This window comes from Adiantum capillus-veneris, chromosome 7, assembly GCF_014529385.1.
Source record: "Adiantum capillus-veneris isolate H3 chromosome 7, ASM1452938v2, whole genome shotgun sequence".
NCBI classification, from domain to species: domain Eukaryota; kingdom Viridiplantae; phylum Streptophyta; class Polypodiopsida; order Polypodiales; family Pteridaceae; genus Adiantum; species Adiantum capillus-veneris.
In genome coordinates, this window is record NC_140937.1 from 2,726,350 (window position 1) to 2,736,068 (window position 9,719).

Genomic DNA, 9,719 nt, shown 5'->3' on the forward strand with positions numbered 1-9,719 from the left:
TAGCCTCCATCTATAACACTATAAAGCACCATGTGACATATAGGCAGTTCAATAGCAATCGACACTCAAATTCCTACCCAATCCTTGACACACACACGTTTATCTTCAAGCTTGCAGACTTGTACACACCAACATCCATATAAAAAGCTCTCACACATATTAGATACCCACAAGCTTTACTACCCGTGGCCCATATTCTACTCACACACATATGGCTACAATAGCTAGAGAGAAAATCAACACTGATGTGAGAACTGACTGGACCAATATCGTGGTAGACATTTCCATTATAACGTGTACAACAATGATACTCCAAGAATGCCTATGATCTCCCTCTTTGATGTTGATTCGAGTTCCGGCTTCTTTGTCTTTTGTCCTCTCCAATTGATATGGTGAGAACCTTCTCATCTCCTTTCGTCTCTTCAAATACTCATGGCCAAACTCACTCGCTATTTTATGAAGGTGACTCAGTTTGCAGCGGTAGCTCCTCCTCCTGTGATATGGTCGCTAGTTGCAGCCCCTTTCTTCCCATTCTCCTTACCATGCAACCAGCCGATGGCGGCCCTTTCCTTGCATGTGACAGCCCTAGGCGGACCCTTCTTGGCTCCTTGTGGCGCTGCTTACTAGCTGCAGCCCTCTCTCGACTTCTTCATGCACTGGCGACCCCTCAGGCCCTGTCTTCCCTTGTGGCGGCTTTCCTCTATGGCCAGACCCCTTCAAGCCCCTGGCTGCCTTCCCTCTTGGTCCTTGGCGGGCTTTCATAAACCAGCCCCCGTCGTCCTCCTGTACTGCGCTCTCCTCAGAGCCACCACCCGTGACCTGTACCTCCTGCCCGATATGGCATCCCTCCACCTCTATATGGCAACACCCTCAACTGCTTTGGCGGACCTTTTTCCTCTGCTAGGCCAATAGCGACCTCGCTATTGGTCGCCCTCTCTATCAACTGGCCCCCCTCCTTCATGCAACTGTCGTGCCCCTTTTGTATTCACCTGGCGGGCTTTCCTTACGCAACTAGCCATGCCCCTTCCTTGCTTTTCATGGCACGCCACCTCAACTGGCTCTTCTCCCTCTGCATGGCGCCAACTGCAGCAACCCGTTTTTTTTTAAATTAAATTAAGAGCTTCACAAAGCTTTTGGGCTTGGCCCCCTTGCACACGCCATACATAACCACCTTCGAATACCTCCTTCAACTTTTTCGCCCGCACACCCTTCGAAGCTTGAACTCCACCCCTCATAAAAAATGTGACTAGCTTCCCGTCGCGTTGCCAATGACCAGAAGGAAGCCCCAGGATCACTTTTCATGCCGCCGGCCTCATGATCATAAGCTGTTACCCATTCATCTTCAAGCATCACCAAAACTCAGACCTTGTCTGAGCAGTGCAAGCATTCATTATATCACAAATCATGGTACTAGCCCGTGCAAGAGCCTTTAAGAGACCCGAGCGGCTGAGCTTCAAAAACCCCGTTGGTCTGCTAAAATCCACATTTGACATACACATCACGATAGTGCCGGCCATATCTTGCATCAAATAGCCACTGCAACACTTTGCCATCTGCTTGCAAATTGCCATGCCTCGACTTCCTGCACTTCCATAGGTCGACACAGTTTGGCTGTACCATCATTGCCCACCCTCTCGTTGAGCATTCATGCTCAACCACAGTATTATTTAGGTGAAATATGACCGCATAGAGAGAATAGTATAACATAGCTATATTAAGTGCACAATAAAAATGATAATAATGGCTATATAGATAGGATAGAGATAGATAGAAAAGCATCTGCTACTGCATCACCCTCCAAGGTCAAATGGAAAGCTCGAAGCTTCCCCAAGCATGGTGTAGGCTCCACCTGGATAAAAAACAAAGCATTGGCCGTGGCCATCCACCTGTAAAGCATGTATACCCAAGCTTTCCTTTGCACATGTAGGCCCATAGACATGCCACCCTTTCATCTCTTTATAGCATGGAGCTTCGTCACTCTGTATCCACAAGCCTTGCTGCCAACCATAAACATGCTTTTGACCACTTGAAGCTTAGCACCATAAGCTGCTACCATACCACCTGCTAGAGAACCCTCCATATCATTATCTTCATCACATGAGCATTGAAACCTACATAGTATACCCTGCAAAGCAACTTGTAGCAACATAGCTATCAATAGCACCGCATAAAAAAGCAAAAACCTGCAATTTGTCTCCACCTGCTGCATAGCGAAGTAAATCTGATCCCTTTGCAAACTTGCATCCAAACCCTCTGTAGATGGCTCCAAGGCCAACTTTTCATACTCAAGAGCATGACCTGCTAGAGCAACAACCTGTTCAAATACCTCATTACCTGCAAGGTTGGTATCACCTTCCTCGTTGCATGGAGCCTCACGCTCATAGGCTGCACCTGTCTCAGCTTCCATAAGAGTCATCTGCCGGAGTTAACTCTCCATGACCACACACAAACTCTGAAACTACAAGCACACCTCGACATGCTCACCAAGGCAAGGTTGCCCCACCCCCTGCATAGACAAATCAACTGAACATACCTCAGCTTCTGCTTCTAGCTCCTGCAAGTCATCCTCAGAAACCTGCTCTTCAATTAGGTCTGATACACCATCAAACCATATCTCTTCCTCCAATAGGGACTCACCATCACACGACCCAAGAGATGGCTGCTCGACTGGCAGATTCACACAAGGTGTAACACTATACTGCTCTTCGACCTTTAGCTGGCTGGCAGGCAACTCGCATACATTGTTCTCCACTTCATCTACATTAAAAACATCATAAGTTTCGTACCTAGAAGACCGGGATTCTGTCTCCCACATGCTATCTGTATCCAAACTGCTGCTAGGGCTATGAGAACTGCCGGACTCATCTTTTGATCTTGCTAATCCTTGGACCACTGCTGTCAGCCTCGTTGCTGGCTCTGGAACTGGCACCTCGTCTTGAAAAACTTTTACGACCTCGCTCTCTTGAGGAATCAAGCTATGTGGCACCCTGAATATACCTCTCTGCACCTTTTGAACCCTGACTGGCACTTCTTCTACCTCTTCTACCTTGGCAAGAGCTTCACGTGTTTTGATCACATTCATATCAACAAAAAAAGGAGCTTTTACCTCTTGATGCTCATCAATCTTCTTGGGCCTGGGTCCACCAACTACCGTGATTGCCGCCTGTAGCAATCCTGCCTCCATCTTCTTCTTCATCTTTCGACTCCTTGCTTTGGCGACTCTAACTACTTCATCATAAGTGCTTGGATCTTCATACTCCACCCTCTCTCGAACATAGGGATGCAAGCATGATAGAAACCTTTCGAGCTTCAAATATCCAGCATTGGTTGCTTGGGTAGCAGCCGCCAAATCCCCCCAATAAGCTTCAAATTTATCAACGAAAACATCAAAATTTGCACTTGCGTCCTGTTGCAAACCTTTGATCATTGCATCTGCTTCCGAAGCAGACACCACCTTTCTATACCTTTGTAAGAATTGCTCGCGAAACCCAATCCAAGTCTGCTTGTGCACCTCTTCTAAGCCATCGAACCAAACCTTTGCTTTACCTCGCAGCACCAAAGGTAGAGTTTGGAGCTTTGCTTCATCACCTGGCATCTGCAATACTGTTAGCATAAATAGCTCAAAATCGGCAAGCCAATCATCTGCATCTTCATCTCCTTTGAACACCAGACCAAATTCCCGATTCATCTTGACTCACAAAGACCTTGTTAGGAAGCAATCAGTGGGTCCTCAGTGGGGGCACCACAAGATGGAAAGGGGAAAATGGGAAAACCACCAACACATCAACTCGATGCCTCTATATAGCTCAGTGATCTCACGCACCCCTATCCCCTAGCAAACACACATCCAAATACACAATCTGCAAACAACTAATGCCCAAGCCCGATCCTGACCAACCCTGACTAGATAGATCCGTTTGCAAAGTAGGTTCGGATAGCCTCCATCTATAACACTATAGAGCACCATGTGACATATAGACAGTTCAATAGCAATCGACACTCAAATTCCTACCCAATCCTTGACATACACATGTTTATCTTCAAGCTTGGAGACTTGTACACACCAACATCCATATAAAAAGCTCTCACACATATTTGATACCCACAAGCTTTACTACCCCTGGCCCATATTCTAGTCACACACACATATGGCTACAATAGCTAGAGAGAAAATCGACATTGATGTGAGAACTGACTGGACCAATATCGTGGTAGACATTTCCATTATAGGGTGTACAACAATGATACTCCAAGCATGCCTATGATCTCCCTCTTTGATGTTGATTCGAGTTCTGGCTTCTTTGTCTTTTGTCCTCTCCAATTGATATGGCGAGAACCTTCTCAGCTCCTTTCGTCTCTTCAAATACTGATGGCCAAACTCACTCGCTATTTTATGAAGGTGACTCAGTTTGCAGCGGTAGCTCCTCCTCCTGTGATATGGTCGCTAGCTGCAGCCCCTTTCTTCCCATTCTCCTTACCATGCAACCAGCCGATGGCGGCCCTTTCCTTGCATATGACAGCCCTACGCGGCCCCTTCTTGGCTCCTTGTGGCGCTGCTTACTGGCTGCAGCCCTCCCTCGACTTCTTCATGCACTGGCGACCCCTCAGGCCTTGTCTTCCCTTGTGGCGGCTTTCCTCTATGGCCAGACCCTTCGAGCCCCTGGCTGCCTTCCCTCTTGGTCCTTGGCGGGCTTTCATAAACCAGCCCCCGTCGTCCTCCTGTACTGCGCTCTCCTCAGAGCCACCACCCGTGACCTGTACCTCCTGCCCGATATGGCATCCCTCCACCTCTATATGGCAACACCCTCAACTGCTTTGGCGGACCTTTTTCCTCTGCTAGGCCAATAGCGACCTCGCTATTGGTCGCCCTCTCTATCAACTGGCCCCCCTCCTTCATGCAACTGTCGTGCCCCTTTTGTATTCACCTGGCGGGCTTTCCTTACGCAACTAGCCATGCCCCTTCCTTGCTTTTCATGGCACGCCACCTCAACTGGCTCTTCTCCCTCTGCATGGCGCCAACTGCAGCAACCCGTTTTTTTTTAATTAAATTAAGAGCTTCACAAAGCTTTTGGGCTTGGCCCCCTTGCACACGCCATACATAACCACCTTCGAATACCTCCTTCAACTTTTCCGCCCGCACACCCTTCGAAGCTTGAACTCCACCCCTCATAAAAAATGTGACTAGCTTCCTGTCGCGTTGCCAATGACCAGAAGCAAGCCCGAGGATCACTTTTCATGCCGCCGGCCTCATGATCATAAGCTGTTACCCATTCATCTTCAAGCATCACCAAAACTCAGACCTTGTCCAAGCAGTGCAAGCATTCAATATATCACAAATCATGGTACTAGCCCGTGCAAGAGCCTTTAAGAGACCCGAGCGGCTGAGCTTCAAAAACCCCGTTGGTCTGCTAAAATCCACATTTGACATACACATCACGATAGTGCCGGCCATATCTTGTATCAAATAGCCACTGCAACACTTTGCCATCTGCTTGCAAATTGTCATGCCTCGACTTCCTGCACTTCCATAGGTCGACACAGTTTGGCTGTACCAGCGTGTGTTGGAGCAGTTGGGGACCAAGCCCGGGAGGCTGCAACCTGCTTTGACACCAATTGTTGGAATTAGGGTTGCAGAGAAACGCACACAGCTTGGAGAAGACGAAGGAAGATCAAGGCACACAATAGAGAGTGTGTTACTTAGTGTGCAATGGAAAGATAGATAGCCCTAGAGTGATGGGCGTACATTCAATGTACGGGGGGAAAAACCTCCTAAAGAGGGAAAAAATGCCCCGGTAGTCCTAGTGTGTTCACACACATCACTACCACATGTATATGGTAACACTCTGACTATCACAATATATCACTGGAGTCTCATCAATGGCAAGATTTCTGACCAAGCGAGATAACCATACAGCCTCTTTACTTGCATCCGACAATGCAACGTACTTTGCTTCCATAGTGGAAGATGACGTACAATCTGGAAGACATGATCTTCAAGATATTTCTGCTCCACCAAATATGAAGACATAGCCAAATGTCGATCTCCTGTTGTTGACACAACACAACCCGCATAGTTTGCATCCGCATAACCTAGATGGATGCATCAATTCCCGAAGCGTAAACACCTGTCAACCGTACCTTTGAGGTATTTAAGAATGTGCTTCACTGCTTCCCAATGCTTGCTGCCAGGATTTGCCATATATCGGCTCACTACTCCCACTATAAAAGCAATGTCTGGTCTTGTGGCCACCATAGCATACATGAGACTGCCCACTGCTGAAGAATATGGTACCTTTGCCATTTCATCTCGCTCAGCATCAGATTTGGGTGCATCTTCCTCGCTGAGTTTCAAGAATGCCTGCATTGGGGTACTCAATGCTTTCCCCCCTGCATATTAAAACGCTGCACAACTTTCTCAATGTATGTTTCCTAAGATAAATCAAGAATATGACATTTATGATCTCTTCTTATTCGCATGCCAAGAAAGTGTGTAGCATCCCCCAAATCTTTCATTGCAAAATTATCGCTAAGTGTTTTTTTCAAGTTGGCAATTTTCGTAATGAATTTCCCAGCTATAAGCATGTCATCAACATACAAAACTAGAATGATCATCGAGCCATCATCTAGCTTTCTTGTGGTCAAGCAATAATCTTCTTTGCTCCTTTTATATCCTTGAGACCTCATACATGCATCAAATTTATGATACCCCTGCCTTGGAACCCTGCTTTAAGCCATAAAGTGCCTTTTTGAGCTTACATACTAGCTCCTCATCAGATGCATTCTCCTGAACAAACCCTTCAGGCTGCTGCATGTAGACATCCTCATCGAGATCCCCGTGAAGATATGTTGTCTTCACATCCATTTGGACAAGTTCCATGTCCTTAATCGCTACAAGAACAAGTACGATTATAAGCGTTGTCATCTTGACCACAGGCGAGAAGATTTCATCAAAATCGACTCCCTTTTGTTGTTTGAACCCTTTGGCTACAAGTCTAGCCTTGTACTTTGGATTTGGATCACCTGAGGTAAATTTCTTCTTGTAAACCCATTTGGAAGGTAAAGCTTTTTCATCATTTGGTAGTTCTACCAAGTCCCAAGTGTCATTAGCCAGAATTGAGTTATACTCAGATTCCATAGCCTGCTCCCACTTCACCACATCATCCGTCATCATGGCTTTTGATAGCAGCTTGGCTCACCTCAATCGGTCAACATGATGTAATCAAGACCTGGCTCGAAATGCACAGGTGGATGAGAGACTCTAGTAGACCATCTCACTCCTTGACCATTGCTATCCGCTCCCTCTGGAGCATTGCTAGTGGAAGGTACATCACTAGCCCGCTGAGTTGATTTCACTGTCTCTGAGGCGACATCCTCAAAAGTGACTCTTTGAATTTTCTATTTCCTTGATAGGTTGTTTATGCATCTTCAACTCATTGAAGATCACATCTAAACTACGGATGACTCGACGAGATTCCGGGTGCCAAAGACAATATCCCATCCCTCCATCTGCACCATATCCAATGAAAATAAATTTGTGTGACTTTGGCTCTAACTTCTGCCGAAGTTGTTTAGGCACGTGAGCATAAGCTTCACAACCAAAAACACGTAGATGGTCATAGTGGGACTTACGTTTAGACCATAATTCTTTTGGAATCTCACAATTCAATGGCGTACTAGGCGAACGATTTATAATGTGCACTGCGGTCAAGACGGCTTCTGCCCAAAAGCCTTGTGTGAGATTTGTGCTAGAAAGCATGGCTGTGACTCTTTTCTGAATCATACGATTCATGCGCTCAGCAACTCCATTCTGAGCTGGTGTGTATGGTGCAGTAAACTGCCTTTTAATCCCCCTTTTAGCACAAAAATTTTCAAACTCCTTGGAGACATACTCTCCACCGTTGTCAGTCCGCAACCTCTTGAGTTTCTTCCAAGACTAATTCTCAACCAGTGCTAAAAATTTCTAGAACACAGGAAGAACTTGATCCTTATGTTTCAAAGGATATGCCCACACCTTTCAAGTAGAGTCATCTATGAATGTCACAAAATAGTTGCCCCCCCCCTAGAGATTTGGTTGACATAGGACCACAAACATCACTATGCACTAAATCTAGAGGTTTAGCTCGCTTTTGATCCAATGGTAAGTGCACGTACCTAGTCTATTTGCCATAGATACAGTGCTCACAAACAGGAAAGTCAACATAAGACAAGACAGGTAAGTAGCCAAAACGAGTCAGAGTTCTCATTCCTTTTTGGCTAATATGACCTAGCCGGCAATGCCACAACTCAGTAGACGGCAGCTCGGCTATAGATATGTAATCATGACCAACATCTGACACATGCATGGAATACAAGGTACCATGCTTCTGACCTCCGAATACAACAAGATTACCTTTGTGTTCTATCCATGAATCATTGCAAATGTGGTGTTGTAGCCCAAATCATCAAGCTGACCAACAGAAATCAAGCCTTTAGTCAACTTGGACACATGTCCGACATTACATAAAGTAAAGTGCGTGCCATTCCTTAGATGCAATTTGACATTTCCGACACCCTCAATGTCTAGTTCATAAGCATCACCAAGTCTCACTTTGCCACAAGAGTGAGAATGAGTAGAGAACCACTCTCTATGTGGTGTCACATGGAAACTCGCACCAGAATCTACTATCCAATTTTGTGCATACTGCACATCTTCTGTAACAAGAGCCTCAATAGGTAGATCTGCTATGAAGACCAATACGTCAAAGGTAAGTGGCATAACAACTATTGAAAGAGTCTCTACAATAGGAGCATTTGAAGACTCTAGCACATTGATCTCCTCTAACTTTGCTTTGCCCTTGTTTGAATCATCAGACTTAGAAGTTTCACTGGATTGTTTATCCTTCTTGCTTTGTTTCCATTTCCTGCAATCCTTCTTCACATGCCCTTTTTTATGGTAGTGATAGTACTCGACATTATACATAGAACCCCGAGACTTACTGCCTGAGCCCCATGCTTTTGGCACGACTTTGAGTGCTACCCCTCTATCTATCACTATTAATATACGCATCACCATCCTTCTTGCCTTCGAGAGATTTCCTACAAATATCCTCGGTAAACAGACTCCCAAAGACGTCATTGTACACTAGATTGGTACCGGGTGCTGAGTTGCTAATCGCAGTACATAACGTATCTCAAGACAAGGGTAAACTGCATAGCAAGAAGATACATTTGATTTCCTCATCGAATACCAAACCCTGAGTGGTCAAGTGAGTGAAAATGATATTGAACTCATTAATGTGAGTAGAAATAGTGCCCTCTTCCTTCATACAAAGGTAAAATAGCTTCTTCATCAAGAAAACCTTATTAGTGGCACTTTTTTTCTCATAACTGGAACACAACTTATCCCATACATCTCTAGCAATCCTTTCTCCAACTATAGTAAAGTACACAAATTCAACCAAATGCAAACGGAGGGTAGATTTGGCCTTAACATCAAGTTTCTCCCACTCAACATCTGTATACTCGCCCTCTGGGCGCTCCATGATAGGATCCAGCTGGCCTTTTCATTTTGAATCTGCTCTTTCCAAATAGCAAAATTTGTCCCATCAAATTTTCGGATATTGTAAATATCCTTTTCACCGCTAGATGACATGGCTACAAGCTAAAGATAATATGGCGATAAACGCTAGTAATCCAAAACTGTCACAAGAGATCAGTAACACATAAAAAGTAATGCTCTC

At 45.5% G+C, this 9,719-nt stretch overlaps 1 pseudogene; it reads right to left on the reverse strand.

Annotated features, from left to right (window-relative positions):
* Nucleotides 1–259: 259 nt before the first annotated feature.
* LOC147453358 (uncharacterized) lies at nt 260–5,101 on the reverse strand (annotated as a pseudogene).
* Between the last annotated feature and the right edge of the window lie 4,618 nt (nt 5,102–9,719).